Source organism: Anopheles arabiensis, chromosome X (genome assembly GCF_016920715.1).
Source record: "Anopheles arabiensis isolate DONGOLA chromosome X, AaraD3, whole genome shotgun sequence".
In the NCBI taxonomy this organism is placed as follows: Eukaryota; Metazoa; Arthropoda; class Insecta; order Diptera; family Culicidae; genus Anopheles; species Anopheles arabiensis.
Genome location: NC_053519.1, coordinates 12,600,834 through 12,622,786, shown reverse-complemented (window position 1 = coordinate 12,622,786; position 21,953 = coordinate 12,600,834). Strand labels below are relative to the sequence as shown.

Sequence of the window (21,953 nt, the reverse complement as noted above, 5' to 3'; positions counted from 1 at the left end):
TGCCATTTCGCCACGGATTTGTAAACTATTTAAAAGAGAGATTTAAAAGGACAAACTAAAACAGAATTCCCTGCAACAGTGCAACACCAACAAATCTGTCCACCTAGGCCCAAACATAGTCCCTAAACAATGTAAGTAATTTTAGCTCGAAAAGTTGACAAGTTTACCTACCTTTACCGCTCCATGCCACCCGGTTGATTGTAGCGAAACGAGCCGCACCCCACCGGGAACCGTAGGGCGCGCGGTTTTCCCTACTTCGCTGCCGTTGATTGCGCTGGGGTTACATTTTCGGCTTCCGCTTGCGTTTGATTGGTTTGATTGAAAGGCACGCGGGGACGGGCGAAGCAGCAAAGGAACACAGCCGACAGGACCCCATTGATTTCGTTGCGCTGTGGCTAATTCTTATGTGTTCTTTCCACGCACCACGATCACATTCGATCAGGTCTGGCCAGGTGAAGCCACCGAAGGGATCGTTTAATACACACGCACACACAAACGCACCACATTACCGTCCACCCAAATAACACATAATCACTTAAAACACGCACCGGAAAGGTCACACGCACAGGGACACAGAACACAAGGGTCAGCAGCGGGCCGCAATTTTTTCGCCCCTGGAGACGCCTGGTGTTTGACGTCAGTGGAAAGTTTTTCTATTCTTATGGAAAGCTCGTTCTGTTACGCGCAGTACTTACATTTTTCGCTACACACAAACACATAAGCGCGCGCTCACTAAAATGTTGAATTTTTTTGTTTTTTTTTACTTTGCTTAACTATTTGTAGATACAAACGAAACACACAAGGCATCCCAAAGTACCGAGCCGAAATAAAATAATTAAATCTTTCCCGACAAATCACCTACAACAACCACAAAAAAGACACTCCCAACCCTAAAAGACCTTACCACCACACGAGTACTATTTGCCTTTTTTGTGTGCATGTGTGTGTGTGTGTGCCGTGTGGCGGTTCTCGTTGCTGTCAGGCACGCCACATTCCTCCAAGCGCGTCGGATCGGAAAGTGAAACAGTTTTACAAACAGAGATTTGCCTCTAGTTTTTGTTTCTTTTTCTCTCTGTCTCTCTCTCTCTCTCTCTCTCGCTTTTTGGCCGTGTACGTGTACGCACCATACCCGTGTGTCAGCTCCGATCGAACAGAATTTAAGCGGGCTCGAAGAAGGCGAAGACTTCGGAACGGTTCGAAATTCCGATCGCGTCGATCGTGTCGCGCGTGCAGCTAGAAGCCAGACGGAAAATGGGGAGAAATGTGTGCGTGCGTGTGTGTGTGTGTGTGTGTACACACCTACATCAGCTGTCCTACCCTAGATCGGGGTGATCGTGTGATCGGGTGAACGGCAAACCCCCTCTGTCACAGATACACAGATAGAAGAAATGGCAGGCCCAAAACGGTCTCTAACGACGCGAACACTTTCACCGATAAGTTCAAGGCACACCGGGTCAGCAGGGGAGTTCACGTCGAACGTAACCATAGCGTAACCGATCAATCAACCGCACGGGGGGGGGGCGTAGATCGTGAAAGCGTCACCACGGTCGCCATGTGTCTGTGTCTGGTCCCGTCAAGAGTTCGAATCCGCTCTTCGATCTCTCTCAAAATCGGCATAAAATGCTGTCGAACCGTGTCAGTAGAGAGAGATTGTGAGTGTGTGTGTGTGTGTGTGTGCTTGAAAAGAGATTGATGATAAAACGTGATTTTGAAAGTGACACACACACACGCACATACGCACGGCTTTAAATTTGCACTTTGCTGGCACATGTATATCTGTACAGGACCGCACTGGGAGGGTTGACACGAGGAACGGCAGCACGAAAGTGAGTGAGAGAAAGGGAAAGGAAGGGCCACATCAGCTTAGCAGCAAGCCCCCCCTGGCCTAGCTTCCCTGCTTTGCGTGTGATTGCAGCAAGATTGGCGCGCGGATCTAGAAACATTAGACTGCCATTTTAGGGGCTTTTGCTCTCCTAAGCCTAATGCCCGCCTGTACGCCCGTGCTAATGTGTGGGGGAGGGTGGTTTTCCTTTTCTGGTGCTGCTTCACGGTAGTGTGATTGAATGTGCTGCCTCCTCTCAACGCTCAGCACACATGCACGCACGCCCCTTTCCACCCTTGATCACACGTCCGGTTCGGCAAGATCGTCGTTTGTTTGTTTCATTTGCTTGATTGTTTTCAAATCAGCGTAACTGCTTCAACTGCACTTTTTTTTCGCTGGCGGCCACCTCTCAGGATGTATTTTGCTTTGAGTTCACCGTTGTCGCTTTCTTTGGAAATTTCTTTTAAACAAAATCCTCCCAACACTAACCCTTCCACAAACTGTCCGTCCCACCGCGGGGTGGATGTCACTGTGCGTGCCACTGGAAACTGTTTGGTGTTTGGCCGTAGCCACTGTGCCGCGCGCGTACAAAGATTCACGCGATCCACCAATCGCTGCTGCGATGTGTTCCGCACGGATCGACTCCCGGACTGCTACTGAAAGGGGCACTGCGTGCGTGCTGCGTGCAAGATACAGAACCCGTCCCTTCGTCACAGCCGAAGACTTTCGGCACTCGCCGCTTCAAACCCGAGCCGGGGATCCTCTACGTACGCGCACGCTCCGGCCGGTCCGCTTGCCGGTCCGTTGCCGATTTCGCTGTGGAATTGGGGACGCTGTGTGCTCGCACGCGGAGCTCTCCAACCGTACTGAACGGGGACGTTGGAATGCGAGCTGCACGCGTTTGCAAACCGGGCCAACTGGCCCTGAGTGTGTGAGTGGCTGCAACGAGCGGCTTCGGCCGTCTTCGGGGGGGTGGCGGCGATTCACACGGCGGCTGAGTGCCGCTGTCGGCACGATGGTAGCTGGGCGCGCGTTCGATTGGACAAAATGGGCGCCCCCGTTGCACTGCTCGCCATTGGGGATTGCTGACACTTCTGTTTGCCTACAATAATAGTGGAATTAATGGTAAACGACTGGACCAATCGCTTTGAAGTTTTTGCAAAAACTATCGAAAACAATGTTTTACAATGTAAAATAAAGCACTTGACGCAACGCATGTATCAATGTCGTTGAATATATCACTTAAAATGCGCCCTTTGATGGTTTAAACATATAACGTCTTGGAGGGCAAGAAGTATAACAGATGTGCAGATATAAATATCGAAAACCTGGAGCAAAATGGAGAGACAAATCAGGGGACATATTTAAACCAATCGCAAATTTCATCTCGAAAAACAATACAGACATCAGCAGAGTCAAAACTCAAAACCTCTTTCTAGAGAAGGAAGAGACTTTTGGGGATATAAAAAACGAAACTAGAAAGCCTATCCAGGATTTTTTAAACAAAAGTCTCAGTGATAGAGAGCGTTCTCGCCCCCCTTTCTTTTTGACATCATAAAAAATAGAAAAAAAAAACTATAAAACAAACAACCAGATAAACAGACCGGAGAGTGATTGGAAACACCAACCGAGATCAGGAAATGAATCACCACAAATCAGATCGGAAAAAGGAAAAAAAGAAGAAACAAAGAGAAAACGGGAAAGATGAAAAAAAAAGAAAAAAACAGAAAACCAAAGAGAGAATAGAGAAAAATATCTGTAACGACCTTGTGAAACCCGACAACAGAAAAGAGGGAAATAGATATAGAGCTGTCTAACCCCTGAATGACAGCATGGCCCTGATTATGACAGCAACGTCATAGGGGGCTGAAACCTGTCACATAACAGAAGAAGAAGAAGAAGATGGTTTAAGCTGGAAAGCTAGATTTTGGTTTGACTTTCACCAACTGTGTGCAAACAATCAGCAATCGAAGAATCCTTATGTTTTCAATCATTTGTGCCAGTAAGTAGTACAATGTGTCATTCGGGTTGTATCAATTTGACAGTTACGTTAGTTTTAAAATCGTTTTATCTTCTTTTTGTGTGTGAACTGGGTTTATTTTTTTTAAGTATTACATTTAACAGTATTGAACAGGTTTCAACCTTTTTTGACAAAATATACACCTTTACTTCATTACAAAAAAAAAATCTATCATTCATGAGTTAAGCAACAATATTAAACCTTCGGAAAATTTAGAGCCTTTGCTCGATAGCTTCTCTTTCCGTTTGTTGCAAATGGTTTTGTAGGGATTTTGGCGGCTTAAACGTAAGCGAGCTATGGAACCGCTCGATATTTGACCACCGAGCGGAAACCTCGACAAATATGCAAAACACTCGCTGAGCGGCATCACTCTTTGACAGTTTGCACTGCTTGAATCACTCATTTCTAAACCACAAAGCTAGCAGCGTAGCGCTTTCGTTTCGGTGAAGAAAAAAAAATCCACCAAACACCATCGGATATTTATTGTTCAAATATAAGCCCATTTAGCTGAAACTTTGCCTCGTAAAACATGTATTACAATGTACAAACGTACACAGAAAGTGGGCCGAAAACGTGCTTTCGGTGCATCAGATCCGAATCGAGCGGGCCTTATCGGGTCGGTTCGGCGATGAGTGTTTGGCGTCTCAACCCGGATGAGTGTCGGCCGATCGGGCTCGTGCCCGTTACCGCTCGCGGGCCCCATTTAGCAGCCACTAAATATATGCAACGAATGTTACGACGAGCTTTAAACCCACGGGAACTATTGTAATCCCACTCTTCTACGCCAACACTATTGCCCCAAAAATTATCATCGTCAAAGGTGCAAATGTTTTGCAAATCGTTCACTAGCCCGTTTGGCGGACACACTAATGCACTCTACACGAACAGTTTATGATGGTAGGAACAGATTCACAGGCTGTAAAAGAGATAAAATATTTTACATTTTTTGTGTAATTAACTCTTCGTTTACAACCAACCGCTGATTATATGGTATAAATGAACAACTGATAGCACCTGAATTTACACAGGAATCTTCCTTTTGTTGTTGGCGTAATGACGTCATTGTGCTAGCTTTCCACAAGCATATTATAGTCAATTTTACTACGCAATAAGTTAGAGCCAGTTCGTTTTTTTTCTATATTAAATAAAGAAATACAAAGTCTATCTTTTCTTCCAGTTTTAATGGTAGAACAATAACAAACTGCTTGTAATACTACAAGAAAGCCACAAGCACTGCAATGTTTCTACAACAAAACATTCTATGATCTAGGTTGCATCATTGAATGTTTTGGTCGTAATATTCTCAACAAATCTCAACAAGAAAAGGTGAAGCTTTGAAATACGATCTTGAAAGCCTTTTCCCCCAAGCAGCTTAAAAGGGTGAATTCGATCACTTCAACTAGTTTGAAGAAGCTTGTTTCAGAGTCGGGCCTACGCAATCCGCCTAGATATCTTAGTTTGCACCTGAAGTACCTCGAATGGGTCATGTTTTTGTACCCAAAAAAAAAGTAAGAAAACAATTGCCCCAACATTTGCATGTGTACGTGTGTGTGTGTCCGTGTGTGCAAGAGCGGATGTCCAAATTTATCAAAACAAAAACCTACCCGGCTACGTGCCCATGAAGTTCGCTCCTGTGCACACGTCTTGCGAGGGGAAACGGTTTCACGTGCGCGCAACAAATCACTGCCCGGACCGGGCGACACAGTGCACACGATAGCCCGGACCGCTCTGTCGCACATGCAAACCCACCTCTGCTCCTACTTTTTCTCCTCTTAATCGTTCTCATTGCACTACCGGTGCACTCAGCGCTTCTCATGCTTTCGGGGATGGGGGGGAGCGAGCAGCGCTTAAGCCTTTGCTCGGAGCTGGAGCGGCGTGGCAAGGCGTGTGGGAAGAACATGCCGTATAAGCGTTGGTCCACTATCATGGGCTAATTTCGACCGGTGCGGCACTGCCCCAAACACCGCATTCCCACCCAGCTCGCGCGAGCAACATCAATCGACGGATGTGCCGCACAGGTCGGCGGTACCTGAGATGCGGACTACATAAATTATGCAGGCCGGGCCACCGGGGTTTACTTTTCCCTGCACAAGCACCAGGTTCTAGCTATTGCTAGGAACGAAATCGCGCAAACACTGAGCGGCAGGGCCCTTTTTTGTCTTGGTGTTGCTTCCAAAACATAACCTCAGCTCTCCGCCATTTTTTCTTGTCTACTTCTGTCCCTAGCTGGGCTGCAGCAAACCGGAAACCGGGCACTGCACAAACCGGGCAGGAAATATTGATGAGGAACGAGCTTTCCTTCGTTTGCTGTCCGTTAGCTGCCCGGTGTTAGCGGCGCAAAGGGAAAGGGCGAGCGTAAAATGTGTAAACAGTTGCAGCATAAACCTCGCTACTACCACAGATAAAAAGTTTGTCCGCTTGTGCACACTTTGTGTGCCACGGTGGGGATGGGAGCTGTGGTGGAATTACGATCCGCAAACAACACGACGCAAACTTGATAGCGTCAATGTAATACCCGGTGAGTGATTCTGCCGAATGGTCACCTAAAACTGCAACATGCTGGAACATCTGAAACGGTTGATCATGTGAAGGCAATTACCTATTGTCCATTTTAGCTTCGCCAAATGTTTACGTCCATTTCGATGGTGTGCCTCAAAGCCTTCTGAAATCTGTTCTAATCCGATAGTCCGAAAGCACATTTAAAATTATTTCTGTACAGTAATCTTGCAATAAGTCGACAGAACTCGTCTATCTGTCTATGTTGAACGTCGTAACTGACTCCAAGGACTCATACAGATAGAATCTTATAGTTATCCGGCGCTACAACCGCTTTGCGGTCTTGGCCTGCCTCAGGAGTGTCCGAAACCGTTCACGGTCTCGCGCCTTCGTCTGCCAGTCCGTTATCCCGGCCTTAATGGCAGAGGCCTCTACGCCATCTTGCCACCTCAACTTGGGCCTACCACGCCTCCTCTGACCTTGTGGATGGCCTAAAAAGACTTTACGAGCTGGGTCGTTCGTTTCCATGCGTACTACATGGCCAGCCCACCGGAGCCTGGCGAGCTTGATACTGGCTGATACTTGATACTTGATACTTGATTGACTAGCGCTGCACGACAGTGAGGTCGCCGTACATCTCGTAAAGCTCGTCATTATAGCGGCTCCTCCATTGTCCTCTCACACATACGAGGCCAAGTATCCTTCTGAGCATCTTCCTCTCGAACGCGGCTAAGAGGGTTTCGTCAGATTTGGACAGTGTCCATGTCTCAGAGGCGTATGTGAGTACCGGAACTATATAGGTACTATATAGTCCCAGCTTCGTCCGTCGCGACAGGTTCTTTGAGGTGAACTGATTTTTCAGGCTGTAGAATGACCGGTTGGCAGTCAACATCCTTGCGCGCAACTCAGCTTCCATGCTATTGTCGTTGCTGACCTTTGACCCGAGATAGGTGAATTGTGGGACGACTTCAAAAGTGCGTTCACCTATCTGTACGTCACGCCTACGTAGATTCTGATTATTTATTGGTAGGCCCGCTGATGTTGCCACCATCAGTTGGATCTTTGCCTCGTTTATCTGCAATCCGAGATTCTCTGCCGTCTGCTCGAGCCCTTGGTAGGCTTCTGCTACATAGGAGAGCCGCAGACCAATCATGTCTACATCATCAGCGTATGCCAGGATCTGGGTTGACTTATAGAAGATGGTTCCCGTAGTCTCCGCCCTTGAGTCGCGGATGGCCCTCTCTAGCGCCGAGTTGAATAGGAGATAGGCAAGCCCTGAGGTCCTGAGAGTTTTCCATCCATCCTCACCTGGCAAGTGACGTTGGTTATAGCCATTTTAACTAGTCTTATCAGTTTGGCTGGGATTCCAAAAGAGCTCATAGCGTCATACAGTTTTTAGAGAGTAGCTCAGTTCTTTTCTTCCCAAACTGTGACGTGAGGTCGGAGGAAGATCATCTAGAAAAGCAAGAAAAGATAAACAAATAAACAAACAGTCTTTCCTGTGAAACGACTAAAACTACTTCTTTCGGAAAACACAGCACTAAACTACTATAAGAAGAGAAGGTATATTCTCCGACATCCCCGAAAATTTTGGCGCTTCATCGACAGCAGACCACACTCAAACGTAGTTCCAAGCACAATCAAATATAATGATTCCGTGGGCACGTCACCCGAAGATATTTCCAACATTTTTGCTGAACGATTTTCCGATGCCTTCTCCACCCCAATTGTAGATCAAACGGTGATCTCAAGGGCCACATCTTTCACACCTCTAAACATGGTTGATTATACCATTCCTACGTTTGATATACGCACAGTAGAAAAGTGCCTAGCACCTGTATTAACAAACATATACAACACGTCACTGAGTTCTGGTATTTTCCCACGCTTATGGAAGACCTCGTGGATGGTACCAATATTTAAAAAAGGGGTCCGCTCATGTGCTTCAAACTATCGCGGTATCACATCACTTTGTGCGGTATCAAAAGTTTTTGAGCTTCTGCTTTACGGCCCTATGCTCTCCGCTACATCGAATTACATTATGGATAACCAACACGGGTTCGTACCCAAACGTTCAACATTAACGAACCTCACTGAATTCGTTAGTTTCTGCAAACGTAATCTCGACTCCGGAGGTCAAGTGGATGCTATTTACACCGATCTCAAAGCTGCTTTCGACCTCATCTCACACGACATTTTAATCGCCAAATTGCACAAATTAGGGTTTTCGGAACAAATAGTTAAGTGGTTGCATTCCTACCTCACAGAACGCTCATACAAGATCAAGGTAAACGATCATACATCTAGAGAGGTGCTTGGCACCTCAGCGGTGCCTCAAGGTAGCAATTAGGACCCGCTGCTCTTCATTCTTTATATAAACGATGTAGGGCAATTGCTAGCGGAACACCGTTTCCTTCTGTTTGCCGATGACGTTAAGCTGTTCGCTCCTATCAACGATACCAATGACTGCATCAATCTTCAACACGCCATCAACCTATTTAGCATATGGTGCCGTGATAATGCAATGGTGCAATGTATCGAAATAAAGTCGTGTCTTGTCTTTTTACCGTTCTCGATCCTGCACACGATTCAACTACCAGATCGATAACATATCCGTTGAACGCACCGATACATTTCGCGACCTTGGGATCATTCTCGACACACGTTTAACATTTAACGATCACCTACAAAATATAGTGTCCAGAGGGGACCAACTACTTGGTTGGATTATTCGATCAACGAAATGTTTCCGTAATCCAATGCCCATAAAAACCATCTACTGTGCCTACGTTCGATCAGTGTTAGAATATGGCAGTATTGTTAGCGACCCCTGCACCGAGCAATGGAGTAATCGAATCGAGGCCATCCAAAGAAAAGCGACTAGTTATGCAGTAAGACTCTTACCATGGCGACAGGGCGATGTGTTACCGTCATACCATTCCCGGTGTCTGCTTTTAGGGATTCAGTCGTTGAAAAAGCGCTGTGAGATAGCTAAATGCCTTTTTATATCAGGACTACTTAACCACCATATTGATGCTCCTACTCTTTTAGCTACGATAGAATTTAACGCGCCATCTAGGAATCTACGTACACGTCAGTTCATATCCGTCCCTCGTTATAGAACTCGTTTTGGCCAGTCTGATCCTATGTCAGCTATGTGTCGAACTTTCATAAATAACTTTGATTTAATTGATTTCAACATACCACAGAATGTTTTTAGAGATAGACTCAGGACACAACTTACGTAATAATTTTATTTTCATAATACATGTTCTATTCTTGTGCACCAGTTCTTCCCTATCGATGTATGTACCTTACTTAGTCTATAAGCACTAATTTAAGTACATTCATGTAGGATCTTCAAGATCCCGATGGATTAATCAATAAACATATTAAACATACTATTATTAAATAAATATTAATTTTCTACTACAACACTTTATTCGCTTCCACACAAATCCACCACCAAAATAGGAATGGGTCCACGAAAATTTCCGTGTCTTCATCAACCGCCATCTCCGATCCTCGAACCCCGCACAGTAGCCGTCGATTTTGATAAGGCCGCCTTAAGACGCATCTACACGTATCTTATCGTTATCTACATCTAAACGAAGCTTATCTGATCGTTATTTCTTATCGTAGCGGCCGAGGTCGCTACACCTGCTATGAGTACACCAACAAATCACAGATAGGCTTGCTCATGAGACAGACCAAGGTTGTTGAGCCAAATAAGATGAAGAACAATCTACTGAGATCAACTGTATTAAATGATATATTGTGTATATCTCAAAACAAATGTAGTCTGTCAGAATGCCAACATAAGCAAATAAGTAACTCGGTGATTGGATACACGTCAAGTCACCTTATAACCATTTGCGTATAGTATGTAGAGAATAAGGAAGAGTCTCAATTCAAGTAGACCAGCAAATGCCAAGATTTGTTACAAACTAGGATCCAAATTAAACATGTGCAACGATCAACCTCATAATTCAGCTCGGAGGAAATAACTCAGCTTCTAACCTACTTGAAACCTCACAGAAAGTCCATTTAGCAGGTCGAATGAAGCATTCTGGCGGTACCAAAACATCTTCTTTATAGTATCTGCGCTCTTGCTAGCCAAATTCCAACACCGACACACCGTTTACCGCCTATCAGGTGGCAAAGTCCCATGAAGTTTCACCGGGTCGTAACTGGGACATCAATTCACGGGGACGCATCCCGCAGCAAACCTGCTTTCTTTTCCCGAATCCCACATCACCAAAAACCGCTCCTTCGGGAGCGTTTCTGGCCCCTGCTGGCCAACAACATCAGCAATAGGCCACGCGAGGCTATTCTGCCAGTTGTTTGTTTTTTGCCTCTTCTTCTGGTTCCTTCTGCCAGCTCTGCTGCCCCCCCCCCCCCAAAAAACCTCACCCGTACGATTGCGCGCTCACTGCAGAGAGTGGTTTAAATATTTAAACACCAACAAAGGCGGTTAATCGGGTGCGCTACCCGTAAATAGACTGTCCTTCTGCTGCATTGCCTTTCCACTGCGCTTTTCTCCCTCTCCACCTAAACACACACACACACACACTTTGGGAAAATACACGGTCAAAAGGCACCAGCAGCAGCAGCAGCAGCAGCCAATCTACATCCAGTAGCGGTATGCGTACGCGATGAAGACTGCAGCTGTACATCTACTACTGCTACTACTACTACCACCAGTGCCACGTGTTGCAGGTTTCGTGAGGACGTACGGTAGCATCGGAAATAATTTTCTCCCCCCCTTCCTTACACACTTCGTCTCTATTTTTTTCTTCTCTACTGTTTGTTGTTCGGTTGGCGTTGGGGTTGGAGTGGCAATGGGCACCACAGAGGACTTGTGCCGCCCGCAGTTTACAAACATACACTCTAGCAGTCAAGCTCGCTAGGCTTATCCTTGGTACGCGAAAAAAGGTTTGTGTGTGTGTGTGTGTGTGTGTGTGCGTGTGGATACTAAAACGATGATGTATCCCTTTTTATCCAACCCTTTTCCCTTTCTCTCTTCATCTCTCACTCTCTCTCTCTCTCTCTCTCTCTCGCTATCTATATCTCACTCTTTCTTTCTCCCTTTTTATGTTGCATTCTGCCTCGCTAGTGTTTATTTGTTGCAACCAAAGGAAGATCCTGACAAATGGTCGGTGATGAGATGGAAGCGGGAAGAGAATGGAGGGAAGGGAGAGGGAGAGTGGTAATCACAGTAAGGTAAGTGCAATGTGCTAGTGCGAACGGGGTAGTGGAGGAGGGAGGGGGATGCTGCACCGGGTATTGCATTTCTGGCAGCTATTCATCTGGTTAATGGATTCCCTGGCATGTCCTGTTTATCCTGTTGTCCTTGCACTCTCTCACACACACACACACACGAAGGAGAAGATCCGCGACACACTTTTTTATCTGTATGTGTGTGTGTGTGTTTATGTGTATACGTGTGTGCTTTGTTTTGTGCAAGGTTTGTTAACTTGCCGTACCTTGTGGGCCAGCTTTTAAAGCACCTCTCAACCCCCTTCCTGTATTACGACCCCCTTTCCGCCCTTCTCTCCTCTCTCCACCTCTTCTCCCACCCTGTTCTTGCGGATACTACACGTGAAAGTGGGTTTAATACCCCTTCCCTCTCCCTCCCTCCACAACATTGCTACACTCCAAACACACCCCACTTCCCTCCTCTCCTCCCCCCCCCCATCCCACCCCGCGTTCTTGCACCACCCTGTGCGTTCTTTCGAGAGGTTATGGTTATGGAAAATCGCTCTCCATTTGGCTCATTCATTGGCGAGCATAATACAGCCCCGCGCACCCAACCAAACTCACCCATTCCACTTCCCCAGCCCTCCCACTCCTTCGCCCACTTCCTGCTTGTCCTAGAGGAGGGGCAAAAAAGCGCGTGCTGCATAGCTGCATGTGCATTCTGGATATTTTTCCTTTTTTTGTTTTATTTGCTCTTCTTGTTGCTGTTGTTGCTGTTGTTGTTAGTGGCCCTTGTTCTCGTTTCATCCCTCTTTTTCCTCTCTCTCTCTCTTTCTCTTTATTCTTACCTCCTAATAGTGCCTCCCCGCCCCTTTGCAACGTGCGCTCGCTACTTTTAAAGCTACTTTCGCTCGTTGCGCTTCGGCTGTTGCTGTTCGCGCGGGAAAGCCTTGGGAGAAATGTGCAAAATGAAACCATCTCCCAACGTCCCCGTTCCCGGATGGACGGTTTTCTTGATCAAGCAACTGACAACAGTTCGTTCCCCATCCCCTTTCTCCCCCCACTGCCACCCACCCCTCGGTACACATCAAACGGTGACAGAATACACGGGCCGGATGCGTTGCGTTCCAACAAACGGCCACCAAGGGAGTGCAGCATCGATCGCACGCGCGCCCGAGAGCTCTGCGTTGGCATCGCGCGCCGTCCTTCGGTCGGAAATGCCGCTTCCGGCAGAATCGGGGGAAGATCCTGCCCGTGATGACACGAAAGGTGGTGCAGAAAGGGGAAGGGAAGGGAAGGGAATGAGGAAGACGCTAGTGATGGGTTTCCGGAAGTGGGAAAAAAACGTCCTTCGGGCAAGTGCAGCTTTTCTTGCATTCGATCGCTTTCGTGTGCACTTTATGGACCCACCGGCCCGGCGATGATGACGTGATGCACAGCGCAGCTTTTCATTTTTATGTCCCATGAGTGTTCAATGTGTGTGTGTGTGTGTGTGTGTGTGTGTGTGTGTGTGTGTGTGTGTGTGTGTGTGTGTGTGTGTGTGTGTGTGTGTGTGTGTGTGTGTGTTTGTTTGTGTATTATTCATTTTTGCCTTTTGCATCTCTCCATCACTTTAATGCTCTTCCGATGCGACTTTTACTACCGCTGGTGGGATCGGGCGCTATTCTTATCTTTCGTGGCAGTGGTTGGCAAGCCGGTCGCCGAAACGGATCGTAAAACGAGTCAATCATCGTCATTAACCGGAAGGGTTGTAAAATTCTTTCACTTTATGGCGACTATCCGCTGCAGCACTATTTGCCGCACTAACGAGATAAGCTCCCGTGTTTGTTTGTCTGTTTTTTTATGGCTTTCGTGGCGTATTTTGAATCGCTCGACAAATTTTTAGTACGCTTCATGCAAAAGGACTCGCATCGGGCGCTGCAAAAAAAAACCCCGACCGAGCTCCGAGCTGCATAATATGCGTTTTGCTCGCATAGATCGCATGGTGGTGTTATCGTGACCTTGGCGTAAAAACATTCCATTCAGCTGCAGCTGCTGTACCGCTGATATTGCACTGCACTGTACGCTGATTCTGCCGCTGTGTGAGCTCATGGCCATGTGCGTCGTAAAGCTGCTGAAGTAAACCATGATTTGTTCTGCTGTCCCGGATGAGTCATAATCGAGCAGCACAGGTCGAGGCTTGGGTTACGAGTGCATAAGGAACTTCAAACATCCAACTGCGCAAAATTTACTAGAAAAAGACAACAGAGTTTATTAGTACTTTCATTCTCATTTTTTCACAGCTAAACGCGAGGACTGGCAGACGAAGGCGCGAGACCGTGAGCGGTTTCGGAAACTCCTGAGGCAGGCCAAGACCGCAAAGCGGTTGTAGCGCCGTATAAGTAAGTAAGTAAGCAGAGAAGAAGAGCAAAACATGCGGGAACTCGAGCAAACCAGAGAGGCGTACGGACCGACACGAAAGTTTTACCAAGCGATAGCAGGTCACCGAAACAACGTTGTACCTAAGGTAGCCTGCTGTCGCAACAAGGATGGAGGTCTGGTTAGTAGCCAGCCTCTCGCAGTGGGCTCAGTACTTTGATGAATTACACAACGACCAGGTTAATGAACAGCTAGAAGCGCCACTAGCAGATAGTGTCATGCTACTGCCACCTAGAATAGAGGAAACATAACAGGCTATCCGTCAGCTGAAAAATAACAAGGCACCCGGAACCGACGGAATTGCAGCTGAACTGGTCAAGAATAGAGGTGCACGACTAGAAAACGAGATTCATCAAATTGTTACTGACGTGTGGGAAAAGCGAACCGATGCCTTGCGATTGGAATCTCGGCATCATCTACCCCATATACAAGAAGGGAGATAGGTTGGACTGCAACAACTACAGGGGTATTACGGTGTTGAATACCGCCTATAAAATATTCTCCCTGATCCTTCAGGATCGGCTTGTCCCGCACGTCGAAGAGATAGTCGGAAACTATCAAAGAGGATTCCGTAACGGAAAATCAGATCTCCACCATGCGGCAGACCTTGGAGAAGATGACTGAATACAGACACGATACCATCTCTTCATTGACATCAAAGCCGCATATGATAGCATAGCCAGGGTACAAGTTCAATGACGCTATGAGCTTTTTTGGAATCCCGGCCAAACTGCTAAGACTAGTTAAAATGACTATAACCAACGGATGGATGGAAAACTCTCAGGACCTCAGGGCTTGCCTATCTCCTATTCAACCTGGCGCTAGAGAGGGCCATCCGCGACTCAAGGGTCGAGACTACGGGAACTATCTTCTATAAGTCAACCCAGATCCTGGCATACGCTGATGATGTAGACGTCATTGGTGTGCGGCTCTCCTATGTAGCAGAAGCCTACCAAGGGCTCGAGCAGACGGCAGAGAATCTCGGATTGCAGATAAACGAGGCAAAGATCCAACTGATGGTGGCAACATCAGCGGGCCTACCAATAAATAATCAGAATCTACGTAGGCGTGACGTACAGATAGGTGAACGCACTTTTGAAGTCGTCCCACAATTCACCTTTCTCGGGTCAAAGGCAACGACAATAGCATGGAAGCTGAGTTGCGCGCAAGGATGTTGACTGCCAACCGGTCATTCTACAGCCTGAAAAATCAGTTCACCTCAAAGAACCTGTCGCGACGGACGAAGCTGGGACTATATAGTACCTATATAGTTCCGGTACTCAAATACGCCTCTGAAACATGGACACTGTCCAAATCTGACGAAACCCTCTTAGCCGCGTTCGAGAGGAAGATGCTCAGAAGGATACTTGGCCCCGTATGTGTGGAAGGAAAATGGAGGAGCCGCTATAATGACGAGCTATACGAGATGTACAGCGACCTAACTGTCGTACAGCGTATCAAGCTCGCCAGGCTCCGGTGGGCTGGCCATGTTGTACGCATGACGATCCAGCCCGTAAAGTCTTTTTAGGCCGTCCACAAGGATAGAGGAGGCGTGGTAGGCTCAAATTGAGGTGGCAAGATGGCCGGGATAACCGCTAAGCGGTTGTAGCGCCGGATAAGTAAGTAAGTAAGTATATCAACGATCTATTGTTTGAGCTAGCGACGGGCTTACACCTCATGTACGCCGACGATGTGAAAAGATTTCTTCCAGTGAAAAATGCCAGTGACTGTCAACCAACGTCCAGATAGTCCACGATGATATCGATAGTTGGTGCATCAGAAACGGACTAGAAGTATGTGTGGATAAATGCCAGTGCATTTCATTCAACAGAGCCCGAAGCCCTATCATATTTAATTACTCGAAGAGAGACTCGCATCTTGTTCGAACGTCATGTATTCGCGACCTGGGAGTGTTACTAGACGACAAACAATCATTTCGTCCTCATATCGATCCCGTGTGCATAAAATCGATTTACTGTTCCGTTGTACGATCTTGTCTTGAGTACTGCTCTCCGGTTTGGTGCCCGCTTACTGTTGGTGATATCAATCGACTTTAAGCCTTGCAAAGGAAAATCACTAGGTGCGCGATCCGGCTCCTTCCTTGGCAATCTCATCATACTAGGCCTTTCCACCATCAGCGATGTCTGCTTCTCGGACTTGAAACACTTAGCGAACAGCGTCGAAATGCGCAGTACGTTTTTATCTTCCGGCTTCTTAACGGCGAGATCGAAACCCCCGCACTCTTAGGTCGAATCAACCTATTCGCTCCCTCCCGAACACAGCGGTCAGGGTCCATGGACAGGGTCATCGGAATTTAACGATGCATTAGAGTTTTTTTATTTCTGTTTGTCCACGTTAGCGTTTAAGGAAAAATTGCGGTTGCGTGATGTGTAACGTATATGTCTGACGTATGTGTGACATTATTAATAATATAAACGATTAGTCCAATAGGTCCGTCTGTTTAATAAACAAACATAAATATACATATAAATATAAACACTCAAAGCGCCTTATAAAAGGATTCATCTACTTACTGAGGACTCATTGTAGAGATCATTTTCATTTCTGATTACTAAGCTGGACAGCGAGCAAATACAATTTGATGCAAATATGCTGCTCCAGATTTTGGGTTATCTGAGCGCTTTGCTTCAAAAATGTGGCGACCCCTGGTTTACACTGTAACCGCTAATAAGCCGATATAAAAAAAAACCTCAAGAGCACTTTGCAACAAGAATCCTGAAGATACAAATACAAACTTGAAGCAAATACTACACATTCCACCGAAAGTCCATCAACGTAGATTCTATTCCACTTCCAAATTATTATGTTTTTCAAAGTACCGCACCGGTAGATCACAAGGAAACTCTCTCATCACCGTTGTCCATGTATGTATGTAACAGACAGAACATTTGCTCAACGATTTATTTATTAGTTTAGGATCAATTTGCTTGCTGTAGAGGCAGTCAGCAACCAGCACGAATCATGGAGCGATGTAAATTGGGGAGGTTTCAATAAACAAAATGAAACGCTTCATTAGACCCTTTAAAAGTTCGGCTAACATTTTGGACAGAGAAGGCAATTACCACCATGATAAAGACGTGTTGCTACAGTACACATTTTAAAGTCCAGTTCAACCAGTTAATCATAAAAAAGGCCTCAGCTCTAATCAACAGTGCAGTAGAGTACTTGGGGATGCCTCAGACATTGTTCAGCTACAGCTAAGATAGCAGTGGAATATACTTTATACCTGCATTTGTGATAGTTTTGTTCGAGTTTGGTTACCAAATCTCAAATTCTGAAGAAAATCAAAACGAGTAGAAAATCCAAACTCAACCGAACGATTTGAGTGCAGCAAATCGGCACATTTAAAGGCACTTTGCGACACTGCATAATGAATCAATTCTAATGGAGAAAATCAGCAAACGCCCTTTCAGCAGACTGATTCCGGCTTTGCCATACTGTCCCTCCCTGCAGGACATTTCGGTACTACTGCAAAACAGCACTACTTAAAACTGAAGCCGTGGTGTTAAAAGCGGAGATGCTAAAAAGTAATTAATACCATCAATTACAGGCCCTTACCGCACAGACTGTTGAATCTGGTACACCAAAGCAACCCTCCAGCCAGACACGCCAGTTAAAAGCTGAAATTGTCAGATGCCCTTCGTTTGATGGGGTGGCCACCCTAGCGTTCGCGGTAATCATTCATTGCCCTTTTTTATTCCTTCTTTTTGTTGTCGTTACTGCAACATTCCACGACTGATGGCGAAAGTTCCGTGGGCGAAAGGAAGGAAAAAGTTCCAGCGGCCAAGTTCCAGCGAAATGGATGGGCATTCCTAGTTTTCTTGTTTACATTGCTGGAATTCTTGACCATTGCGGAGAGCGACAGAGAGAGAGAGAGAGAAAAAGAGTGTTGAATGCGGACGGGAGGGAAAGGTACACAAACACCCCAATCATCACAGTCACTTTGGATGACCGACGACCCTTGGGCATTCCCTTGGGTGCGCCGCGCCGAGTGTAGTTCTCGATCTGTCTTCTGGCTGCTGCCGCCCCTTGATGGAAGTGGACATATCCTTTCATGCTTTCTGTTGCTGTAGGTACGCTTTTAGTGCAGGCTCGGTCAGATCCTACAACGTATGTCAATTTAATGATGTATGTGTGTGTGTGTTAGTTTGCAGTTGCATACGATGTAATTGATTCTAGTAGCAACGACACACACGCACACCCACACACGGCATTCGCCTTCCGTTTTGAGCATCTAGATCAGAGATGTCAAACTGATAGCCCGAGGGCCAAATGTGGCCTGCGAGGTCTTTTGGTTTGGCCCGCTACCGTATGAGCCAAATTTTTTTTTTTAGAATTATTTATTAGAAGCATTAATGCTTACAGTCAGTTTTTTTCGTACCTTCTCTGTATGCATGTATGGATAAAAAAGATAAGAATGTCAAAAAATTTTATATTCATAGAAGGAAAGAAGAAAATCAAACATGGATATTTTAATGAAACTTAGCTTTCAATTCCGTACAATTTTAGTAAAATGGTAAAACTCACGGTTTAGTATCAATTTCATACAAGATCGTGAATGTCTTACTCATATGTATGTAGTTTAGGAACATTATTTTTTATTGTTAAGTCATCAATCAAGACACTAGGCAATCAATTAAGCAATTTTTTAAAGAAAAAGATCTGTACAGATTAACCAAATCACTCAGAGCAACAGGAATTAAAAACGCAAGCTCTCTCACTTTTTTGGCATATTGTTTTAGAAAATATCGAACCCTTCTTTAGGAATACTAAAGATATAACATTCTATTCCTGCAAAACGTTTAGAAATCAGATGAAATCAAACGTCAAAACAAACACGTGTTACTTTCAATAGAATGTTACAAACAATGTGATTCGATAAACTACAAGTGGGCTTATGACTCTGATTTTGGTCGCCATAATGAATGAAGATTTCTATGAAGATTGGCAGGAAGGGAATAACGGGTACTAAGGACTAGCATGAGACCTTCCACTCCTCTGTAAAATGAAGATTTGATCTGGACTGAACGACTTGTAGTAAGTTATGGATAGCATCAAAAGTAAGAGTTCGCTACTTAAATTCCAGCTCAAAAATATTGATGATCAAAATAACACCAATATCAACTTTTCTTTACAGAGAGTAGTAGAGATGTTTATTATGGATAGAAAGAAAAAAAAAACAAATATAATCGATCGTTCTTTAACATTGGGTACGCAATGTGCTCTCCTCAATAATGTGGAATGTTTATAGCATAGCTGAGTTGAATATATGTTGTTTGCTGATTTTAAATCTGAGTAAATGGGATAAGTGCAAAAAAACCCATGAAATTTTAGACTTTACCTAAAAACAAATATATCTAACCTATTTCTTAACCTACATTTGCTAGACCTAATCCTTAACTGGATAGAGAAGAGGAGAGCTTTGTACAGAAAATTATAAACTCATGTTTTATGCTTAGATACGTTGCTCAACTAGTTGATTAATTATGATAATTAAGCTCTGGCGACATTTGTTTGCGTAATTTCCATTTAGATTTCCTATGAATTCTTGCATTTTTACTGAATTACTTCCTTTGGGTGAAACGTTTGTGTTATGCCAAGGCGGTAAGTTCATGATCATTTTCAATATTTTGTTTTGTTTAACTTGAAGTTTTGTTCTGTATGAGTACGCACAAGTAACTTTTCTTTACAAAATTTACTGCTTTGTATTGAAACTAACGCGTTAGTCATGGTTAGTTTTTACACATTATTTTTGCGTACTGAATCTTGTCAGTTGCCATAATCCTTTGCAAATGATGGAAATACCAGGGGATAATGACCAATTCAAAATACAGGGTTTTCCGGGAGTTCTCATAGCTGTGGGACACTTTATTGACTCTTTCTTAAGTGAAATGAGCTTAATGTAACAGGAAATAGACTCTATAGCATCCTTGTTGGACAAATCCAATAGGAATTTCCAAGATGCTTGTCCAAAAAGGGTGCCATAGAGTCCAATTCCCAACATATCAAGTTCACTTCCTATACGAAAGAGTCTAGAAAGTGTCCCACAACTTTAACTTTTACAACGTAACAATCGTCCCAAAAGGAAAAGAGCGACTGCTGATCTGATTTTATATCATATAATATCGTGTAAAAACTATGCTGTGGCCCGTGCTACTATTTTCAGTGGCATTTTGGCCCGCAGGGCCAAATGAGTTTGACATCGCTGATCTAGATCACACACCAGCGTCGTTGCTGGCAACGTCGAGCAACAGAAGCACACAGCAAAAACACACGAAAAAGGGACATTTTTCTTGCACGTTTCACCAGCACCTCCCTTCGTCCCTAACTTCGTGTCATCTGAAGCGCAAGCGAGTGTTCCAAAACGGTGCCACCGAACAAAACCCCTTGCCACGGTGGACAGGGTGAGCGCAGAGAAATTAAATGAAATAGCTAATCAATTTAGGACTTCAAAAACGACTTCCAAAGTGTGTTCGGAAGACTCTCATTCTCTCTCACATTTTTTTCTCTCTCTCTCTCTCTCTCTCTCTCTCTCTCTCTCTCTCTCTTTGCCCCCCTCAGCCCCGTTCGGAAGTGAATGGAAACTCAAAACACACATACACACACAACAACAACAAGAACAACAATAACAGTAACAAAAAAAAGACAAACAGTACTAGAAGGACACAAAAAGGACCTTCCGCACGTGGCACGTTGGAATCGCGCTCAGTATCGGTGTCGACGATCGAGCACGTCTCGCTAGTGTTCTCTAGTAACTGGGATATGGGGGGGGGAGGAATTAAGGTGGAGTGGTTTGAAAAGTATGCAAAGTACCCGGTTGCCCCGTTTGCCAGCGTAACCGTAGTGGAAGAGCAGCAAAATTGAATCAACTTTCCGAAACATGTTCGAAAACGCACTGCACATGACGAAGATGGCTGTGGCGCGGTGGCAGTAAATAGCACTGACAAGTGAAGTTTGACAGCTCTTGGTGCGAGAGTGAAGGAACCCCGTCCAACGCGGTGTGACTAATTGGCTAAAAGCATACCAGAGTATAGAACTAAACAACACCCACACACACACACGAAATCACTAAAAAGAAATCCCGAGGTGCCCGATACACTGCCGTAATAGGTTTAATGACATTTATTACTGTACTGCTTGTACTGCAACCGTGCGTCCTTGCGCTTGTCACACGCAAATTCATTTAGCCGTTGGTACGTTAGCCGCCGTAGCGTAGCGTTACCCGTACCCGTTACACACTGTGAGGGGGAGGGACCGTGCCGGATGGTTTTGTTTGGGTGGCTATGAAGTACCCAGCTCTACACAGCTCTGTGCAGCTCTTCTACACCGGGTCCGTTCTTTTTTGCACTTCCGAAGCTTGTCCTATGCAAAAGCTCCTCTCGCTCTCTCCTTTAGTCACTTCTGGCACGTTTGGGAAGTTGGGAGCGTTTTTATTTACGCCAGCGTCTGGCTTAAAAAACGTGCTGAATGGTTGGATGAGACGAAGCGTACCTTGCATTACACCTTCTGTTAAACCTGAGGTTAATCGGTACCTGGAAGCAGTGGCAATGATACCCGAAGAGCTGTATTGATTTACCCTGCAGCTGCTTCTCAATGCAAAATGAACGGGTTTTCGGAGTGCGTTTCAAGTGACCGATGTTGGTAGAAAGGAGGAAGCCCTTACAAAAAATTACAATACATTTACACTCTTGGTACTGCACCCAATGTAATGTGGAAGCTTTAAGTCAGAATTTTTGGATTTCATTCATGGACATTGAAAACTGTTCGAGGAAAATTACTCTAATTAAGATGTTCATCTGATCGATGCTGTTGAACTGTTTATAGAGGCTTTGGCTCCAACGGAGTTCTTTCGCCTAATTCATCTGATCGATTACAATGTTCTTCAGTACTAACATTTTCGTTAGACATGAAATAGGACGTTCATTCAATATGAAATCAAATAATTTATTTAACGATTATAACTTCTTACTAAATGCT

At 45.2% G+C, this 21,953-nt stretch overlaps 1 protein-coding gene across 1 annotated transcript in view; it reads right to left on the bottom strand.

Annotated features, from left to right (window-relative positions):
- LOC120906840 (octopamine receptor Oamb-like) overlaps positions 1 to 2,571 on the bottom strand; it is a 109,098-nt gene extending 106,527 nt beyond the window's left edge. The window contains exon 1 of the mRNA XM_040318919.1: positions 2,312 to 2,571. The gene's annotated coding sequence lies outside the window, so the exon portion shown is untranslated. The remainder of the gene's footprint in view (positions 1 to 2,311) is intronic.
- Between the last annotated feature and the right edge of the window lie 19,382 nt (positions 2,572 to 21,953).